Source organism: Cavia porcellus, unplaced genomic scaffold (genome assembly GCF_034190915.1).
Source record: "Cavia porcellus strain 051 isolate PalLab524CR breed Dunkin Hartley unplaced genomic scaffold, mCavPor4.1 scaffold_32, whole genome shotgun sequence".
Taxonomy (NCBI): Eukaryota; Metazoa; Chordata; class Mammalia; order Rodentia; family Caviidae; genus Cavia; species Cavia porcellus.
The window spans coordinates 7,587,324-7,610,882 of record NW_026947515.1 but is presented as its reverse complement, the minus strand read 5'-3'; the positions used below and the strand labels follow the sequence as shown (position 1 = coordinate 7,610,882).

The window sequence follows — 23,559 nt, the reverse complement described above, 5'->3', positions numbered from 1 at the left end:
TCCTAAACTGGTTTCATGCAGGCATACATCCCTGAAATGTGCTGTTCCCCCATCCACTGACACATTTTAAGGCAGGTGCTGTACAACAATGGGAAGGACATGGGGGGCAGAGCACAGCACTATCTTGGAGCTCACATCAGTGCTCTAAACAGCCTTCCCCAGAACTCTTAGGACTAAGAATAGTTTTCTCCTATACAGAATGCTGCACAAATTTTCAAGAGCTTGATTCACAGTACTCTTTGAAGCAGGAAGGAACTGGAACACTTGCTAACCTCCACATAGAGTATGCACAGGAGAGCTGTCTGGATGATGCTGTTCACTGCAGCTGGGGGGAACCTTGCCTTGGCCCCAAGGCCACAGAGGTGCAGGGCTAAGGATGACAAACGCATGGCATGGCAAGGTTTGCCCAGTGCCAGCCAGTACACTGGGAATCTTCACTACAATCCAACACTTCCCAAAGCCAGAGACAGCACTGGGCAAGGGTGGCCAGTCAGATGATGGAGAGCCCTCCCTGACACAGCTGTGCAAAATGTATCCTTCTGGAGCTAAACCTGCAGCAGATCCCACTCATTACCTTCCTCATGTCTGGCAGCGAGGACATCACACAGAAGCACAGCAACATACTTGAAGTTTACTCAAACTAAATCATTTAGCTTCCCTTCAAGAATGACTGATGACTTCCCTTCAAGAAATTCCCTTCAAGAAATGACTTCAACCTTCAAGAAATGCCCCAGTCTGGAAAATCAAGGTGGAGAACGTCACTCTGCATTTTGTATAAATAAACTACCCCTTTACAAGATATGGTGGTAATGCACGTGGGTGGGTCTGCTATGGCAGAGATGTGGACTCTCATGCATACAGGTTTCATAACTGCAATAGAAATTTTCAAATAAATGATGCATGTTCATGACTTTCTGTTTGTATTGCACTGCAGGAAGGGGGATCCAGGCATTGACCTAGATTTACTGAGCTGCCTCAGAAAACCTAGTGCAAAACCCACCACACAATTCCATCACCCAGCAGTGAAAGCTCAGCAACGTGGTTCCTGCTTGTTGTGGCTGGTAGTTGACAATTCTGAGGTGTTTCTATCTGTGCCAGCCATCTCTGATTCTCTTAGCTTCTGCCTGCCAGAGTGTGGATCAGACTATAGGTTTACAAGAAAGTTCTGTTATGATTTCAGGATCAGTGGCAGCCTTTCATGTACTAGATATAATTTTCCAAGTTTGGCCATAAGAAACTTATACCATGTGCTTCACAATTTGAGGGGAAATGAGATTGTTTGAAATACATACAGAAAACTCATTTTGTCTGTGGCAGACTCACTTGCTGCTGAAGTCCATATTTTTGAGGCAAAAAGCCATGAGTCAGGGGTTGTTGTACGATATGCTAAAATGCACAGAAACTTCCCCAAGTTCAGTTTCTGCTTTATTTCCCTCATTCTACCAAGCCGAAGAATGGATTCTGAGCATTCAAACACATAGAATTAGAACTGCAGTAGAGATCTGTAAAAACTTCAGTAAACTGGAAAGTGAAAAGACAGAGAAAGGTTTTGGCAAAATACACCTCTAAATATATGCTTAAAGCAACAAAGAAACCAAGAAGAAAAGAAGTCTAAGACAAGGACAAAGACAAAGATGAAGAGATATAAGACGAAGAAGAAGAAGAAGAAGAGGAATAGGAAGAGGAAGAGGAAGAGGAAGAGGAAGAAGAAGAAGAAGAAGAAGAAGAAGAAGAAGAAGAAGAAGAAGAAGAAGAAGAAGAAGAAAAGCAGGGAAAAGAAAGAAAAACAAAAAGTAGTGTGCTAATGTGTGGGGTTTTGTCTCCAGTGCCGCAGCCTCATTTAGAAAGGAAAGGATCAAAATTTGTGAAATGGAAGTGTCACTGTGGAAAATGGACTTAGTCCCAAGGCACTGATGGTCTGGCCCACTATGTAAGTCCAAGCCAGGGCAGAGACTGGAGCCTGGTGGAGGCTGAGGCCAGGACCCAGGAGTTGAGGCCCCTGCGGCTGAGGTGGCAGAATCTTTGCTGTACCCTGGTGGCTCAGCCTTATTGGGCCTGGAGGGCTGCAGGATGGATGCAGTGGTGGAAATAGGTGTAAGGCAGGAGGTGTTTGGCTCCTCTGCATGTTGTACACTCCCTGCGTGGCCTGAGCACAGAAAGATTGAAGACCTCCTTGCTGGAAAAAGAGAGTCTAAAGAAGATACTGGGTGTCCTCTACCAGACACAGATGATCACAGTGACTTCTCAGGTAGGGAGGACAGCACACCCACCACAGCGGGATCCACATGGCTTTATGTGTTGGGGGTTTAAAAGTTAGTCATGAATAACGTGTTGCATTTCTGAATAAAAAGACTCCTTATTTTATATATCTATAAAGTGATGCTTGAATGTTCTTCTATATGCTTATCCTACATTACAGATAAAAGAAAATTAAGTCATCCATTTCCACTCACCTATTCAAGAAAATACCAACTATTTATTCTTAAGTGAATTGAACAGGAGAGAAGTAATATTGAGTGGAGCACTATAAATAATGCAATGGAAAATAAAATGGAAAAACCCAAAAGGCATCCCTCCCAGGATGAGAGGTCTGCCATTGACCAGCTCCTCTCTCCTGTCCTCACCTGCTGTACAGGTCTGTGTCTCTTCACTGCTGGTTGGAGAGAGAGCCAGGACACAAGCTCTCTTCCATCTCAGGAAAGATCAGAGACATGGCCTTCTTTCAGCATTTTCAGTGGCTGTAATTTATAATTAACCCAGCAGCTGTGCTGTGGAACATTCATGGTTTCTAACTGTCCACACCTTAACTGATTAAGAAGAGAATATGGTGTCTATCAATCTCATTTTTTATAATGACCCTTAGAAGTGGAATTTCCAGGTTAAATGTATATAAGATGAATTTGAGGGACACAGTATTTCACCTGAAGCCTCAGCATAGAGTTAGAGGCTGGTAGAGGAAGACTGAGTCTGCTCAGATCTATGTGGAGATCTGAAGTCAGAGAGATGGTCCAGGCAGAGGTGCAGGACACCATGGTACCTAGCAGGAACCATGGCTAAAAAGGGCCCAGTCCAGGCTGCCTCATCCATTAGTGAGTTCTAAGGAAAGCATCACACACTCCACACTGGACAGGAGAGAGCTGGAATGGTTCCAGAGCTCCTCCCTACATGCCTGAGGCCCCCTGTCTCACTCAGGGAATTTCTGTATGAGAAGTTCAGTCTGTTACAGAGCTCAAATTGACTGAATGTTTTCCACCCAGGTGCAGATCTGAACTGCCACATGTGGACTCACCATAGCTGTGGAGGCGGACAGATGTTTACAGGGTGCAGGCCAGGAGATGGAGGCACTGGAGGAAGGTCAGAGTACAAAGCCTTAAATAAGAGACCAGGCCCTCACCAGCCCCAGTTTCCTCCAGCAGTAACCAAACCCTGCAAGAGTGTGCATTAAAAACTGAGTAACTGGCACCTCGGCCTGTGCCCAGCCTCGCCTAGCCATCGGTGTGCAGAGGAGGAGCTGCACGGATCCGGAGTACCTGCAGAAGCCCCTTCCTTTGTATGGAGGAGGAGGCATCCCGGGTTCCTGAGGCACCTCGGCCTGTGCCCAGCCGCGCCTAGCCATCGGTGTGCAGAGGAGGAGCTGCGCGGATCCGGAGTGCCTGCAGAAGCCCCTTCCTTTGTCTGGAGGAGGAGGGATCCCGGGTTCCTGAGGCACCTCGGCCTGTGCCCAGCCGCGCCTAGCCATCTGCGTGCAGAGGAGGAGCTGCGGGGATCCGGAGTGCCTGCAGAAGCCCCTTCCTTTGTCTGGAGGAGGAGGGATCCCGGGTTCCTGAGGCACCTCGGCCTGTGCCCAGCTGCGCCTAGCCATTGGTGTGCAGAGGAGGAGCTGCGCAGATCCGGAGTGCCTGCAGAAGCCCCTTCCTTTGTCTGGAGGAGGAGGGATCCCAGGTTCCTGAGGCACCTCGGCCTGTGCCCAGCTGCGCATAGCCATCGGCGTGTAGAGGAGGAGCTGCGCGGATCCGGAGTGCCTGCAGAAGCCCCTTCCTTTGTCTGGAGGAGGAGGGATCCCGGGTTCCTGAGGCACCTCGGCCTGTGCCCAGCCGTGCCTAGCCATCTGCGTGCAGAGGAGGAGCTGGGTGGATCTGGAGTGCCCGCAGGAGGCCCTTCCTTTGTCTGGAGATCTGTGGATATCTCTGCAAGCAGGGAGGGATCACAGGCTCCTGAGGCACTGCGGCCTATGGTGAGTAGCCTAACCCGGCTGCGATCCAAGAGCTGTGGATCTACCAAGGGGCAGGTGGGCGCACAGTGTCCCTGAGGCCCAGCTTGTCTGGAACCGCAGAGTTCTGAACAAGCAGAGGAGGGCCATTGGTTTTGCAGGCCCAATGGCCTGGGATAGAGTGGTGCCAGAGTCTCAGTAGCTGCAAACATAGAAGGGGATTTTCAACAGATCCTGAGGAAGCTTTCAAATAACACTTGAAACACAGAAATATAGGAAAATGACAAAACAAAAGACCAAATTACAACCTCAAACCTCCAGCCCATCTCAGGAAACCCTAGGAGGAATGTATTTAGAAGAAAATATATCCCATCCTCCTCATATATCAGACACAATAGCTACTGAAGTTGACAAGCAACTCCAGGAAGCTTTAAAGAAATTAAACTCGAAATACTCTCCCAGATAAAAGAAGAAATGATAAAAGAAATGAAAGAGATTCTAAATATATCTAAAGAAAACACAGATAAAAAATTGGAGGAACTAAACAAAAAGATAGAATCCCTAGATGAGCAATATAAGAAACAAACAGAATACATAATGCAGATGCACAGAGAAATACAGGAAATAAAAAACTCCACTGAAAGTTGTAAAAACCGGCTTAATGAAAGTGAAGATAGAATTTCAGACCTTGAAGACAGGATTGCAGCTAGTGAACAGGAAAGGAAAGATCTTTTAAAAATAACAAGGAATCAGGAAACAACAATTCAACAACTGCAAGATGATGCAAAGAAGAATAACATAAGAATGATAGGGATTAATGAAAAAGAAGGAGACAACATAAAGGATATCAAGAGGATATTTAGAGAAGCAATAGCTGAAAACTTCCCAAGCATGAGATCAGAAACTGACATCAGGATCAGTGAAGCATATAGAACTCCAAATAGTCATAACCAAAATAAAACTACACCCAGACATATAATAATCACCATCCCAGAAATCCAACACAAGAATAGATTATTAAAAGCTGTCAGAGAGAAAAGACAGATCACTTATAAAGGAAAACCTATCAGAATCACAGCAGACTTCTCAGCACAAACAATAAAGTCAAGAAGAGCATGGAGTGAAGTATTCCAGATCCTAAAGCAAAATGATTTCCAACCAAGACTGATATATCCTGCAAAACTACCATTTAAAATAGATGGTGAAATACGATACTTCCATGACAAAGAACAGCTGAAGAACTTCATGAACACCAAACCAACCCTGCAAAAAATATTAAAAGACAGTTTAGATACACAAAGGAAAAAACCACTAAGCAAAGCAAATAATTAAACAGAACAGAAAGATAAAGATGCAACAGCAGAGAGATAAGATTCCTACAATTAACCAACATTTAACAGTAATAACCATTAATGTAAATGGTCTCAATGCACCAATCAAAAGTAACAGACTAGCAGAATGCATCAAGAAACAAAATCCAACCATATGCTGTTTACAGGAAACCCATCTAACCCAGAAGGATACTCACAGACTGAAAGTCAAAGGATGGAAAACAATTCTTCATGCAGCAGGAATCCAAAAAAAGGCAGGAGTAGCCATTCTGTTTGCAGACAACGTGAACTTTAAACCAACAATGACCATAAAGGATAAAGAAGGTCACTACATACTCGTAAGGGGAAAACTCCAAGAGGAAGAGATAACTATCTTAAATATATACGCACCAAACTCCAGAGCGCCCAGTTATATAAAACAATTATTAACAGAAATGAAAACTCAAATTATCAGTAACACAATTGTAACAAGAGACCTTAATACGCCATTGACACCAAGGGACAGATCGACCAGACAGAAAATGAGTAAAGAAATAACAGAACTGAATCATACCTGTGAACAAATGGGTTTGATAGACATTTACAGAATGTTCCACCCAACAACATCAGAATACACATTCTTCTCAGCAGTACATGGATCATTTTCTAAAACAGACCATATGTTAGCTCATAGAACATATTTAAACAAGTGCAAAAGAGCTGAAATCATCCCTTGCATGTTATCGGATCATAGCGCTCTGAAATTAGAAATTAACGATAAAAGATACTGCAAAAATCCAGCAAACACATGGAAACTGAATAACACACTCTTGAGTAATCAGTGGGTCACAGAAGAAATTAAAGAAGAAATCAAACAATACCTAAAAGAAAATGAAAATGCAGATACAACTTACCGGAATCTGTGGGATGCAATGAAAGCCGTCCTGAGAGGAAAATTTATTGCACTGAGTTCCCACATCAGGAAAACAGAACGAATACAAATAAATAACTTGATGCTACACCTCAAACAGCTAGAAAAAGAAGAGCAAGTCAATCCCAAAGCCAAAAGAAGAGAGGAAATTATAAAAATCAGAGCAGAAATCAATGCAATAGAGACTAAGAAAACAATCCAAAGGATCAACAAATCAAAGAGTTGGTTCTTTGAAAGAATAAATAAAATCGATAAGCCCCTAGCCAACCTTATTTAAAAAAGGGAAGAAAAAGCTCAAATTCATGCAATAAGAAATGAAAAAGGAGAAGTCACTACAGACCCAATAGACATACAGAAGATCATCAACACCTATTTTGAAAACCTCTACTCTCAAAAGTTTGATAACACAGAAGAAATAGACAGATTCTTAGAAGCATATGAAGTGCCAAAGCTAGATCAAGAGGATGTAAAATTGTTGAATAACCCAATCTCGGTTACTGAAATTGAAAATGTAATTAAGTCCTTACCCACCAAGAAGAGCCCAGGCCCAGATGGATTCACTACAGAATTCTACAAGAAATACAAAGAAGACCTAATGCCGACACTCCTCAAACTATTCAATGAAATTGAAAGGGAAGCAATCCTTCCTAAGTCATTCCTGGAAGCAAATATCACTCTAGTACCAAAACCTGAGAAAGACCCAACTAAAAAAGAGAACTATAGACCGATCTCCCTAATGAACACAGATGCAAAAATCCTCAATAAAATATTGGCAAATAGGATCCAGCAAATCATCAAGAAGATTATACACCATGACCAAGTGGGATTTATCCCAGGAATGCAAGGATGGTTCAACATACGCAAATCAATAAATGTAATCCACCATATCAATAAAGCCAAAAATAAGAATCACATGATCATTTCTATAGATGCAGAAAAAGCCTTCGATAAGGTCCAACATTTATTCATGATAAAAACTCTACAGAAAATTGGAATAGATGGTCTTTACCTCAATATAATAAAGGCCATTTATGACAAACCAACAGCCAGCATCATACTAAATGGCCAAAAATTGAAAGCCTTTACCTTAATGTATACACAGTTTTCTAGCATTTTAACTTGTTGTTTCTAAGGAGGACATAGATTTGTTCCACAACAAAAATAAAGGTGATATCACAGAGGAAGGCCAAATTGTGGACCCCAGAGCATAGCCTCACTTCCTTGGTGACAGGTCTAAACAGAACTCTGAAGGCTCAGGTCACCAGGCACCTTGGTCTGGTGACAGTTGGTCTTTACAGACAGTTGGCTCAAGACAGTGAACAGGGAGCAGGTTATGCTGCTTTCCCAGGACACAGGACCCCAGCCTCAGGATCCCGCATAGGTAGACCATGTGGGAATGGCTGAAAAAATGGTTCACTCATCCCAGAGCCTTCAGGATGATTGCAGGCAAATGCCAAATGACAAGGGCATTAAAGGACAGGTCTCACTGTCCGCACTCTTCTGGCACCCAGAGGCAGGAGAGAGACCAGGACAGGTGTCACAAGACTCAGCCACAAGCCACTCAGACTCACTGAGTCCAGCAGAGTAACATTAAGGCCTGACTACCACTGTGAATCCCCCTACACAATTCCTGCCCTAAGTCAAGTGTGACTGGGTCTGACAAGCCCTGAGGGCAGATCCTCGTGGGCTGGTGCAGGTCCTGGGAGGATGCAAGCCTGGGCCACTGTCAGGTTCCCACCCATGACTGGGCTGGCAGAGCAGAAGAGGTGCACCCCTGTCTAATCCACAGTCTTCAGATTTATCTTCTGTCTTCCTGGCTAGAAATATGGGACAGAGCTGTCTGTCTTACAGAAATATAATATTATCTATGTTCACAAAGAAAAACCAGTGTTGTCTCAGAGCCTCAGAGCCTCTGGCTTCTTGCCAGAAGCTGTACTCTGCCTCAGCAGAGTGGCATATAGGACAACAGTCTAGAGGCGGTCACAAAGCTATGTGTTCCATGGCCTTGCAGCAGACTCTGGGACCCACAACAGGTGCTGGCCCAGGCACACAGTCTGTGTACAGAAAGGACTATAAAGACTCTCAGATGACAGAGAGTATCTTCGGCTCAGTGCTACACTGTACTTAACTTTGAGAATTTGCATGAAACTCTAGCCAGTATTATTGAACCTGTGATTATCCATGGAGATTTTAAAAATGTTTTCTAAGGAAAGTAGAAAAAGAAACAGTTATGTACAGCTATGTTTCACTGCAGTACACTGACAGCTCTGAACCCAGCAGACAAGGTCATGAGGCTGGGGATATGCACATCACCACCTCAATAACGCCAAAGTTTCTACAAATGCTGGAGGTAAAATATGGAAATACTTTAACAACATAAACAGTTGAAATAAAATATCCTGAATATGCACTTAATATACCAAATATAAACTAGGCGTGGTGGCTCTTGTGTGGAGCCCAGTACCTGAGACACTAAGGAAGGAGAATTGTTTGAGACCACTCTGGGTTATAAGTGACCTCAAAGCCAGCCTGAACTTCATAGCAACATGCTTCCTCAAAAAGATAAATACATCAAATCTAATGAACGTAATAGTGTACTAGCGATGGCCTTGTGACATTAGCATGACTATCATATTTACACTGACCTGTAGTCTACTGGAAAACCTAAGTCACAGCTGACTTCACAATAAAATATCACATCATTTATCAAATGGAGTACACTAGTGAGTATTTGTTGTTCGTCATTGGTATTTGGTGGTGATGGAGCAGTGCTTGCTGCTGCTCTCCACAGAAAAATTACTATTGCTGCAGGAACAGGAATCTGCATCAATCACTGCAATATGTCCTTAACTCTTTGGGGAAGAGACCCACTAAAGGAAGCACTGCACTAATGAGAATTACTAATTTTAGTCTTTTGAATACTTTAAAAACTGAATTCAGTAGTAGTTGAACTACTTACCTACATTTCCACCAAAAAGATTAAATAATTCCTTTTCTCCTGTAGTCTCCTGAATGTTCTTTAGATCTTATGGTGATTGGTTCTCTCTGCAATGAAGTGATGTCCCTGTTTGCATTTCTCTATTGTGCAAAAATGCTCAATAGTTCTTCAAGTATTTCTTGACAATTTGTACATATTCTGAAAAATGTGCATTCCTTTCACGTTCCTATTGGTTTTATATGTCAGCTGTCAGGGAGTAATAGGCAAAATTTCTCTCATTCTGTAGTTTATTTCTTCATCCTTTTGGTTTGACTTTTTTTGTGGCTTGTATTCTTATGCAGGAGGATTAAAATCTTACAAAGTCCTTTTTGCTTCTTTTGTTACCCTATCTTATTTTCTACACAAAACAGCAGGAATAGTTTCAGAACATGGAATGTTCAGCTCTTTCATCTTTCACTATGTTTTACTACAATAGAGGCATATTTGAGACGGCTGCACAAATTACCAAGAAAGTACACTTCCTGAGTAAAAGAAAAATCACAATTTGCAGTAGTGATTCTTTTATCCTATCGTACATGTATATTCTTGACCTCAACGTACTTGTTTCCTTAAACTTCAAATGCAGACATAAAAACAACTGTTTCACACTCTGCTAACCCATATAGCAATTTCCTCCCAAAGTCAGCTTCAAAGCCATGATCATCCCATCTCATTCTCTCCTGATGCTTGAACTAAAGAAATCATCTTTAGCCTAATCTTTATAGGTAACTCCTTACCAATGCAATTATTTAAATACAAAATGATCAAAAATTGCATAATTTTTATTAGTTTTTATAAAATAACAATGAATATCAAAGTGACAATTCTACTGTATTCAATACAAGAATGAATGGGTTAAACTGACAACTGCCCAAATAATGCTCAGGATGGTCACTGCGAAAACAAATGTGCTTCACAAGTGATTCTCTGGAATAACTACTACATGGCCAACTGATAAAAAGACAACTACTGATGTGCAATTGTGAGTATTAAAAAATGTTGATGCTGGGGAAGAAACGGAGGACATCTAAAGCATTAAGCAACATCTGCAGAACTTGAAGATATATTTTGAGACAAGGTCACTCTAATTGTGTAGGTTAGACTCAACTTCCTCTTCCACTAATTTAAGCCTGCTGAGGTGCTAGCATTACAAGCATGCATCAACAGGACCAGCAAGATTTACTTTCATGGTAAAATGAGAAAGTGCATGTATTCAGGATATATGTCTTATAGATCCAGTATTCTATTATTAGCTGTAATACAAACTCCAAATATTCCCATTGATGGTAAGCAGAAATATGCCGCAGGGGATCTGGCCACATGCTGTAGTGCATAGAGGCTGACTGTAGTGCACATTGTCTTTTACTTTGTGAAGTATATAAAGGTCTTCAGGTACAAAATAAATATAGTTTTAGTGGTAATTACATAAGAGGTGAGTAATTTATTTCCCAAGAATAATTGAGACTTGGGCAAGCTATCTTCACTGGATTATGGGTATTTACTGCAATGTTCACTTGTGTTTTCATGACACCACAGTTTTTAACAACATAATTCCTAAGCAGATTTTGTATTCAACAACACTGCATTAAACACGTTAGAAATTACATGAATGTTAAAATGGAAGTGAAAACCACAGGCCACAGGAAAGCAACTGGGAATCATCGCCCAGTGTATGTGTTTAAAGATAATCACTACACACGACAAACGTCATACACTGGTCCTTATAAATAAAGTGATATGCCATTGTATAAATCCACAATTCAGTAAACCAGAACACAATCTGAATCTTAATTTAGCAAATTTACTTTTTATTGTGTTGACAGCTCAAAATTTAGGTTTCCCTTCATGCCATTATTTCAGTATTTTAGGAAAAAACAGTAATAATTACAAAACATATAATGCATTCACAGCATCAAGGAATGAAATAAAGGCATTTGCATGATACAACCAATAACAACCTTTTCCCCCAAAACAACTCCATATTTAAGAAAAATTGATTTCAAAGTATGGTTACTCATAAATCATGCCAAATTTTATAATTTCTGGAGATATATATATATATATATATATATATATATATATATTGTGATGTGCTTTTGGAGACAAGTTATGATTCTGTCAGTATGGCACAATCAGAAATTCACAGTAGTATGGTTTACATTTGGTACATGTGGGGAAACCTTACTAGCAAATAAAGATGTAATATAAACATAACAAGTAAAATTCTGATGGTTAGAAAAACAAAGGTTTACTTAAATGACAAATACTGGCTCCACTGAGAAACAAAATCAGGCAACATAATTTACATGGTATGATATCCAGTGATGCTAGGAAATCAGCAGATGTCTTGTCACAACTTGGAAAACATAACATTTATTAATGTTCAAGTTATGTGAAAAGAACACAACTTTTTCAAAAACACATGCTCCAAGCCTCTATAAATGTATATCTTAATGCCAAATATTGCATCAACTTCAGAAACATCATTTATGAAATAGAAAATGAAGCATGTGCATCAAAAGATTAAAACAAAGCCATGTTAAAATTACAATTCCCCCAAAAAAATAAGAGACTAGACTAATATCACTGTGAACAGTGAATAATAGTATTGCTCAATTTTATATCATAATGCTACAGAATCAGCATTGGGTTTCTTAGTGTCACTTCTTCTTCAGAGTATCTGTGCATTACATTATGCATTATATTATTTGTTCCAATAAATAGGTTATAAATTATTCCCATGTGTGAATCTCTATATGTATATCTATCCTTTCTGTGTTATGGGGGAAAACAAATCAAAATAAGACAACAAAACAAATTCCTAGAAAATCATGATATGAAAGAGACATATAAGACTACAGTATTAGGTGATATACAGTACTTACTATGCATTCTCTTGTTATTTTCAATAGAATTGTCCACATCATCAGGGACTATATAATTAAGCATAACATTATATAGCTATTTTTATAAAAACACAACTTTGAAGACGTCGTAGGATGTGAAAACAGTTAATAATCAAACCTGATGTAGAACCCATGGTTTCCTTCCAGTACCAGCGAGTCAGGTCAAGGCACGGAATCCCATCCCAGTCTGGAGGAACTCCCTTCCTCACCTGGGGACCAGGTGGTTGCCCACTTTGACCAGTGAGTTGGGACCAGCAAGTCAGAACCAGGGAGTCGGGCCAAGGCACAGAATCCTTTTTGAGTCTGGGGAAACTCTCTTCCTCACCTGGGTATGAGCCCGCAGATTCCTGCCAGGACCAGCGAGTGGGGCTGAGGAACAGATTCCAATTCCAGTTTGGGGGAACTCCCTAACTTGCCAGCAAATTCAGCCGAGTCATGGAATCCCATCCCAATCTGGGTGAACTCACTCCCTCACTTGGAACAATACTTGAAGCTTGAAAATACAGCAAAATGACAAAATGAAAGACCAAATGCAATTTCAAACATCCATCCCATCCCAAAAAGTCCTAGGAGCCATGTGCATAGAAGAAAACACATTCCACATAACTGAAATACCTGAAATAATAGTAACTGAAATAAAGAAGCAACTTTGGGAAGCATTAAAGAAATTTAAACTAGAAATGATCTCGTAGGCAAAAAAAGAAATGTTAAAAGAAATGAAGGAGATTCTAAACATATCTAAAGGAGATACAGTTAAAAAATTGGAGGAACTAAACAAAAAGATAGAATCCCTGGATGAACTCTATAAGAAACAAACAGAATACATAAAGCAGATGCAAAATGATATACAGGAAATCAAAAACTCCACTGAAAGTTGTAAAAACTGCCTCAATGAATATGAAGATAGAATCTCAGACCTCGGAGACAAGATTGTAGCCAGTGAACAGAATAGGAAAGATCTTTTAAAAATAACAAGAAATCAGGAAATAACTATTGAACACCTGAAAGATGATGCAAAGCGGGACAACATAAGGTTGATAGGGATAAATGAAAAAGAAGGGGACATTGTAAAGGATGTCAAGAGGATATTTAGAGAAGTAGTAGCTGAAAATTTCCCAAACACGAGATTGGAAACTGATATCAAGATCAATGAAGCATATAGAAGTCCAAATAGCCATAACCGGAATAAATCTACACCCAGACATATAATAATGACCATCCCAGAAATTGAGCAAATGAATAGAATATTAAAAGCTGTCAGAGAGAAGAGACAGATCACCTATAAAGAAAAACGTATCAGAAGCACAGCAGACTTCTCAGCACAAACAATGAAGTCAAGAAGAGCATGCAGCAAAGTATTTCAGATCCTAAAGGAAAATGATTTCCAACCTAGACTGTACCCTGAAAAACTGTCCTTCAAATTCGATGGAGAAATAAGATACTTATATGACAAAGAAAAGCTGAAAAACTTCATGATCACCAAGCCAACTCTGCAAAGAATACTGAAAGACAGCCTAGATACATTTAGGGAAAAATCACTAAACAAAACAGACAGTTAAAAAGAGCAGAAAGATAAAGATGCAACAGCAGAAAGATAACATGTCAACAATAAATCAATATATAACAGTTCTAACCATTAATGTAAATGGTCTCAATGGACCAATTAGAAGAAACCTACTGGCAGAATGGATTAAGAAACAAAATCCAAACATATGCTTTCTACAAGAAACCCATCTAAACCCAAAAGGATATTCACAGACTGAAAGTCAAAGGATTTAACAAAATATTTCATGCAACAGGAACCAAAAAAAAGGGGGGGGTTGCTATTCTGTTTGCAGACAATGTGAACTTCAAGCCAATAATGATCAGAAGGGATAAAGAAGGTCACTACATACTGGTTAGGGGAAAACTCCAAGAGGAAGAGAAAACTATCTTAAATTTATATGCACCAAACTCCAGAGCACCCAGTTATATAAAACAAGTACTAACAAAAACGAAAAATCAAATTAGAATTAACACAATTATAACAGGAGATCTTAACACACCACTGACACCAATTGGCAGATCAACCAGACAGAAAATGACAAAGAAATAAAGGAACTGAATTGAACCTATGAACAAATAGACTTAACACATATACAGAGTATTCCACCCAACAACAACAGCATACACATTCTTCTCAGTATTACATGGGTCATTCTCTAAAATAGACAATATATTAATTCACAGAGCATATTTAAATAAATGCAAAAGGTTTGAAATTATCCCTTGCATGCTATCAGACCATACCACTATGAAATTAGAAATTAATGATACGATACTGCAAAAATCCCACAAACACATGGAAACTGAATAACACTCTTGAGTAATCAGTGAGTCACAGAGGAAATTAAAGAAGAAATAAAACAATACCTACAAACAAATGGAAACACAAATACAATGTACCAGAATCTGTGTGATGCAATGAAAGCTGTCCTCTGAGGAAAATTTATTGCACGAGTTCCCACATTAGGAAAACAGAACGAATACAAATAAATAACCTGATGTTATGCCTCAAACATCTAGAAAAAAAAGATCAAGTCAAGCCCAAAGCCAAAAGAAAAGAAGAAATTATAAAAATCTGAGCAGAAATCAATGCAATAAAGACTAAAAAAATCCAAAAAAAATCAATGAATCAAAGACCTGGTTCTTTGAAAGAATAAATAAAATCAAAAAGCCCCTAGCCAACCTTATTTAAAAAATGGAAGAAAAATTTCAAATCCATGCAATAAGGAATAAAAGATGTGAAATTACTGCAGACCCTATTGAAATACAGAAGATCATCAACACCTATTTCAAAAACCTCTACTCTCAAAGGTTTTATAACACAGAAGAAATAGACAGATTCCTAAAGCATATGAAGTACCAAAGCTAGGTCATGAAGATGTAAAGCTACTGAATAACCCAAATTCTATTAATGAAACTGAAAACATAATAAAAATCATTACCTACAAAGAAGAGCCCAGGCCCAGATGGATTCACTGCAGAATTCTACAAGAAATACAAAGAAGACCTAATGCGAACACTCCTCAAACTCTTCATTGAAATGGAAAGGCAAGCAATCCTACATAAATTGTTCCTAGAAGCAAATATTATTCTAGTACCAAAACCGGAGGAGGACCCAACTGAAAAAGACCAATCTCCATAATGAACAAAGATACAAAAATCCTCAATAAAATATTGCCAAATAGGATGCACCACATCAACAAGAAGATCATATACCATGACCAAGTGGAATTCATACCAGGCATGCAGAGATTGTTTAATATATGTAAATCAATAAATGTAATACACCATATCAATAGAGCCAAAAGTTATAATCACGTGATCATTACTATAGATGCAGAAACAGCTTTTGATAAGGTTCAACATTCATTTATGATAAGAACCATGCAGAAAATTGGAATAGATGGTCCTTACCTCAATATAATTAAGGCCGGCAATGACAAAACAACAGCCAGTACCATACTAAATGGTCAAAATCTGAAGGCCTTTACTTTAAAATCAGGCACAAGACAAGGATGTCCTTTATCACAGCTCCTATTTAATATAGTACTGGAAATACTGGCCAGAACAATTAGAAAAAAGAGAGAAATAAAAGGCATAAAGATAGGAAAAGAAGAAGTTAAATTATGATTATTTGCAGATGACATGATACTTTATATAGCAGATCCCCAAAGATCCACAGAAAGACTCCTAGATATAATAAATAAATTCAGTAATGTAGCTGGATACAGAATCAATACTCAAAAATCAATAGCATTCCTATACACTAACAACAAAGTCACAGAGACAGAAATAAGAGAGGCCACACCCTTCACACTAGCAACCAAGAAAATGAAATATTTAGGAATTACTCTCACGAAAGAAGTGAAAGGCCTATACAGGGAAAATTATAACACACTGAAAAATGAAATTGAAGATGATCTCAGAAAATGGAAAGACATCCCTTGCTCATGGATAGGAAGAATAAATAATGTGAAAATGGCCATTCTCCCAAAACTTTTATACAGATGCAATGCAATCCTGATAAAAATACCATCAACATACTTCATAGAACTTGAGAAATCACCACTAAAATTCATCTGGAATGAGAAGAAACCAAGAATAGCAAGGAGAGTTAGAGGCAACAAAAGCAAGGCAGGAGGTACAACAATCCCTGACTTGAAGTTATACTACAAAGCAACTGTAGTATAATCAACATCGTACTGGAACCAAAACAGAGCCGAAGATCCTTGGAATAGATGAGAAGATACAAACAAAACTACAAACACACTCGAGTACCTTATTAGGATAAAGGGGAAAAACATGTTCACTGGAAGAATGACATTCTCTTTAATAAATGGTGGTGAAAAACTGGCTCTCCATATGCCTAAAACTAAAACTAGACCCATGCCTATCACCATGTTCTAAAATAAAATCTAAACGGATCAAAGATCTAAATATTAAAACAGAAACACTAAATCTATTGGAAGACAAATTGGGCAAAAACCTTGAAGACATAGGAGTAGGTAGAGAATTGATGAACAGGACTCAAACTGCATGGGAAATGCTTCCCAGAATCAATAATTGGGATCGCCTCTTATTCAAAAGTTTCTGCACATCAAATGAAATCTCCAGTATAGTGAAAAGAAAACCCACAAACTGGGAAAAAATCTTAGTGAACTGCCCCTCAGACAGAGGACTTCTGTCTAAAACATATAAAGCATTTTAAAAAAGGAGATCACCAAAATTCAAAGACCCAATCCAAAAATGAGCATCTGAGATGAATAAACAATTTTGAGATGAAGAAATACAAATGACAAATAAATACATGAAAAAATGTTCACCATCCATTGTCATTAGAGAAATGCAAATTAAAACCACACTGAGATTTCATCTCACTCCTGAAAGAATGGCCAAGATCAAGAAAACCACCAACAACAAATGTTGGAGACGCTGTTGGGACAAAGGAACTCTCCTGCACTTATGGTGGGAGTGTAGACTGGTACAACCATTGTGGAGCTCAGTCTGGAGATTTCTCAGAAAGCTGGAAGTGGAAGCACCTTTTGACCCAGCTATTCTACTTCTAGGCATATTCACAGAAGAACTGAAAGTATCATTCCACAGTGATATATGTGCACCCATTTTTATTTCAGCACAGTTTGTAATAGCCAGATCTTGGAAACAACCTAAGTGTCTATCAACTGAGGAATGGATAAAAAATTATGGTGTTTTTATACAATGGAGAACTACTCAGCTAAAAGAATGATCACATTGACATATAAATAAATGGACACAGACTGAGACCATACTCATAAGTGAAATAAATCAAACTCACATGTATAAATACCAAATATATTCCCTAGTATAAGAAATGATAATACATAGAAGTATGTGGTAATCATGATACCCAATCATATTGGTTTGAATCCATATAATGTTTTCAATCATTAAGTGCAATGGTTTTGCCCTGGGTTTTTCGATTTTAGTACCGAAAATAGCTGTTCAGAAGAAAATAACACATCATAAAAGCTAGTGCTGATTTAATATCATCTCCTTTGGAACTCCCATCAAGTTGTTGTACATGTTTCCACTGGATTTAACATGTTGTATCTTAATATATTTTACTGTGATAATATAAAACAATTTTTTACAGCCAAAGAGATAATATAGAAATTGTTGTTCATTTTCTGTTAACTGGCTCTAAATATCCTGTAATTCTTTCATTGTATTGAATGGCTTCACACTGTCTTGATTTGATTGATTCTATAGTATACGAACTTATACTCAAATAATTCAAGGAAAGAGGCACTATGGTGACTACTATTATGTTAGATTACCTGGTGGTGAAACCAAATGATGCTTTAATTGTTCAGTTCTGACCTGTGTTGTTCTATTACAATGTCTCTTTTATCTCGATCTCCACCCTTTTAAAAAAATTATTCTATTTTTTTTCAATTAAAGGAAAACTAAATTAAAAAATAGTGGGATATATTATAGTAACATTTTGTTTTCCTATTAATCTGATTTGAACCCCAGTATTGCTCTCCCTATCTTGTTCTGCCTGATTTTACTATATTCTATTTTGTTTGATAGTATCAAGTTTAAGAGTATAGGCAACCACTTTGTAGGCAATAAGATTTACTATGATGCCCATTATGGTTTGACTATTATCTTCTTTTGAAATTCGGTAAGGTTTCCAGTGTAGATTTTATTGGTCTTGTTCTGTAACGTTTTGATCAATTCTATTATACCTGATGATATAGGAAACTTTTTAAAAATAGCAAGAGGCACAGTGGTAACCATTTTTGATCACCTGATATTCTATTTTTGCATCAAGTACTATGCCCATCCTTATGTTTTAACCAACTGTGTTTTGTTAACTCACTTGAGATCTTGTTCTCTTCAAAAAAAGTAATAAGGACTATGGGAGTAAAAAAAAACCTAAACGTGTAATTGTTATTGTGAAGAAGAGAGGAAAGGAAGGTGGTCTAAGGGAAGTAAGTGCCTGTTTGAGTGTGTAGGAAGGAAAACCATATTACTGAGCTTTTGTTGGATCATTGAACAGAATTGTCTGCAGTCTCCCTGTAGGAATGTTCAGTTTATATGCTTTAATTTTTATAATTTGGACAACTGTTTCTAAGAAGACAATATGTAACCTATTAACTAGTGATTTCTTACTGTATTTTATAATTGAAATTCTGTATTATTTGTATCCCTTTACTGCTTTGCTTTTTCATGTTCTTTTTTTTCTCCTTAAATAAAAAAATTAAACCTGGAATTTATATCTTTTATTTATTTATTTTTTGGTACTGGGGATCAAACTGACAACCTCACACTTGCCAGGCAGGGGCTTAAGCCACTGAGCTAAATCCCCAGCCCCCCAATATATATCTTTCACATCTTATCATCTTCAGAGTAGTTGCCTCTACTCTTGGACTTGATACCAGCAATCATACCAAATGTGAATAAAATCAGTCAAGGCCAAATAACATTCAAACAAACCAGCTTAAAATAAGATCAGTCATAGTAAGACAATGTAAGTAATACAGGATTTCAGTTTTAGTTAATAGGAAATTAAGAACAATTTTACCACCATGGTATAACCTGCCATTTTTGGGTTATCTCTATGCACCCTCAAATCTAGTATGAGTAGATAGACCAGAACAAAATATAATCAAACTAAACAGAGCAACAGAACTACTGTAGCTTTTAAATCCTGACACACTTTTAACAATGTGCTCTGCCTTCTTTATTTAGGCAATTCCTTACCTTTCTCCTTCTCAGGATACTATTATTCACTGTTTAGAGTGATATTAGTTTAGTCTCTTATGTTCAATTTCAGCATGCATAAAAATAAAGACATCTACTATGAAGAGAATGAGACACATTATGGTAATCATTATCAACTTCCCCAAAATAAGTCTTGAAGATCAAAAAAGCCTTTATCACCCTGTAATTATTTGATTAGTTCTATAATGTTAGGTATATATTCAATGCTTGTGAAGATGGGAACAACTATTTTGAAGAAAACTAGAGACAGTAAGATAGAAAATGAACATCTCAGTGGACTTGCTTTGAAACCTGTGTTTCCTTAACTTGTTTCCTTATGAACTGTTCTGTTTTGTCATATTTAATCTTACCATCTTTAAGATAAAAAAACAAGTTTGTAGAACAGATAAACATAGTAATAAGTTTTTGTTGGATCACTGACATGAACTGTTTGCAGTGTCATTATTTGAATATCACTTTGTATGCTTTAATTTTGCAACTTGAACAATTACTTCTAAGATGATAATATTTAACTAATCAACTAGTGATTTCTTACTGTTTATTTTTCAGAACTTCTGTATTATTTCTACACTTTTTGGTTTTTTTCTTTAAATAAAAATAATTCACCAAAAATATAAAAATTAAGGTTTAAAGACAAAATATTAAGTACATAGACACTATCCATACTTGAAAGTGAAAAGCCCATTTCAGTTTACCATGTTTAATTACAAGATGCCATGTTGAAGCACAAAGACACTTTAAAAAATCTAAAGAGGTATAAGTGATTAAGTGAAAATCATACAAAATATGTACTTGAGTAGAGCTCCACTTCAGATTTGTCGTTTCTGAAGAAATATTGATATCAAACTTCTGTATTGATTATTTCTTCAGGTCTACTTGGAATTTTTAAAGTAAACTGAGATTTAAACTGTCTGAAGAGTGCTGCTTTTTCTATGCATTTAACAACAAACATGGATTGCCATATTTCTCACATTGTTAATGCACATAGGATAAAGTGAACTCTTTCAGATATGTAAAAATGATCATGTGTGTTGAGAGTATTTTCATAACACATAGGATTTATCTCTTGTGTGAGCTTCTTCATGTATTTCACTTACAATCTGGCTGCTGAAAGTGTCTCCACTTGCTTACATAGCCAGTGGTTCTTCCCAGTGTGAATTCTTTCACGTGTTTTGCAATGACTATATGTGATAAAAGCTTTGCCACATTGTTATATACATAGGTTTTCTCACAAGAGTGGAGTCATTGATGTATTTTGCAAAATCCATGTGTGGTGAAAGCTTTCCCACATTCTTCACATAAACAGGGTTTCTCAACATTGTAAATTTTTTCATGTATTGGACAATGAGCATTTCTGCCAAAATCTTTTCCACATTCCTTACATATATAAGTTTTCTGCCCAGTGTGAAGTTTTTCATTCATTATGCAATATGTACTTGTGCTCAAAAAATTCTCATGATGCTTATATGCACTGGTTCTACCTTGAGTGTGAACTTTCATGTTGCTTACAAAGTCCATGTTGGGTAAAAGCTTTCCCACATTGCTTACATACATAGGGTTTCTCTCCAGTGTGAATTCTTTCATGTATTTTACAGTTTGCCTGTGTGTTAAAAGCTTTCCCACATTGCTTACATACATAGGGTTTCTCTCCAGTGTGAATTCTTTCATGTATTTTACAATTTGCTCATGTGCTAAAAGCTTTCCCACATTCCTTACATACATAGGGTTTCTCTCCAGTGTGAATTCTTTCATGTTTCTTAAAATCTCCCCATGTGTTAAAAGCTTTCCCACATTGCTTACATAAATAGGGTTTCTCTCCAGTGTGAATTCTTTCATGTATTTTACAATTTGTCCATGTGTTAAAAGCTTTCCCACATTGCTTACATACATATGGTTTCACTCCAGTGTGAATTCTTTCATGAACCTTACAATGCGCACGTGTGTTAAAAGCTTTTCCACATTGCTCACATAAATATGGTTTCTCTTCAGTGTGAATACTTTCATGTTTCTTACAATTTCCATGTCGGGTAAAACCTTTCCCACATTGCTTACATACATAGGGTTTCTCTCCAGTGTGAATTCTTTCATGAGTCTTAAAAATTCCCCATGTGTTAAAAGCTTTTCCACATTGCTCACATACATACGGTTTCACTCCAGTGTGAATTCTTTCATGTTGCTTACAAAGTCCATGTCGGGTAAAAGCTTTCCCACATTGCTTACATACATATGGTTTCTCGCCAGTGTGAATTCTTTCATGTTGCTTACAAGTTCCATGTTGTGTGAAACCTTTCCCACATTGCTTACATACATAGGGTTTCTCTCCAGTGTGAATTCTTTCATGTATTTTACAGTTTGCCCGTTTCTCAAAAGCTTTCCCACACTGCTTACATACATAGGGTTTCTCTCCAGTGTGAATTCTTTCATGTTGCTTACAATGTCGAGATTTGGTGAACCCTTTTCCACATTGCTGACATACATAGGATTTCTCCCTAGTGCCATATTTTTCATGGATCTGAACATTGTGGTGTTTTTCTGCTTCTTTCACATTCACATTACCTTCTGCAGTACAAAGGAATACTTCTCTACACTGATTCCAAGATGTACGTCCATAGGATTTCCCTACCTTGTCATTTCTGTAAAAAAAAAAAAAAATCACGTATCGGATTGATAACCATATTAGTAAGTTTTTATTGGAGATTTGAACAAAATTGTTTATAGTCTCACTGTTTGAATCCCCACATCGTATGTTTCACTTTTGTATTTCATTAACTATTTCTATGAGCAGCATATGTAATCACTGTCTTTAGATTTCTTACTGCTTATTTTCACTTTGAAAGTGGTATCATTTCTTCTTATTTTGTTTTTTTTTAGTCTTTCCTTACATTAAATAAAAAAGAAACATTCACAGTGAAATGGGTCTCAGTTTCATGACTGCATTAATGTCAAGTTCTGTTTTTAATGCCTGCTAAGAAATTCTGACCATGAAGCAACAGAATGGCCTTGTAAGGTATGTTGAAAACAACCATTCCCAAAAGACTGGTACACATTTGGAAATCTTAAAATTTGGTACCTTTTGAAACGCAGAATCTTTATCTTCACTTTGGGCATGGATACATATGTGTATCACATACAAATCATTATGATATGTTTCACCATCACAATCTCCCTTCTGTCCTTAACCTGTAGTTCCCTTTTCCATATGGTCAGTCTTATTTTTCTCTATTAACTGTTTCATTTCATTCCACAATTTATATTTTGGTTTCTCATCTAAGAGAAACCCTGTGAACTTTTAGGTTTCATAGCTGAGCTATTTCATCAAATTGATGGGAGAAAGAACCACCTATTTCTTATGGCAAATGACATTATATTATTTGTTTTTTTGACATTATGTAACACATTTTTTCTTTTCCGTGCTGGGAATGAACAACAGCTATTATCATAAAATCTATAGCTTTTTAAATATGTTTTAAGAGAATTTCGCTGATCATTAAGCTGTGACGTTTGAACTTGAATGTGCAATTCTGCAAAATGTGACTCCTAGTGTGCTGGGTTTACAAGAATGCACAATCACAAAGAGTCTATTAACATTTTCCTTCTCCACAAATCCAGTGATAGGTAGATAAGCTTCTTCAAGCCCTGATCTATTATAACTTGATCTGCTTTATATATGAGTAAGCATGTATCAGTATTTTATGTGCATTTTGAATTTTTAAAAATACATCCAGGACAAGTATGAGGGGATCAATTTCTAGAGACAACTGCACACTGATATTCAGAATGAGTGCAATTAACATTCTACCAGCCTTCTAAGAATTTTACTCAGAATGGCTGATTCTTCAGAGCATGGCTTGCAAACACAAGAACTCCATTTTATTTCAAATTCTATTGCAATTTTAGCAATTTTTAGATGA

The 23,559-nt window shown here is 37.7% G+C and overlaps 1 pseudogene; it reads right to left on the bottom strand.

Annotated features, from left to right (window-relative positions):
* Positions 1–20,316: 20,316 nt before the first annotated feature.
* Positions 20,317–22,277, bottom strand: LOC134474399 (zinc finger protein 709-like; annotated as a pseudogene).
* Between the last annotated feature and the right edge of the window lie 1,282 nt (positions 22,278–23,559).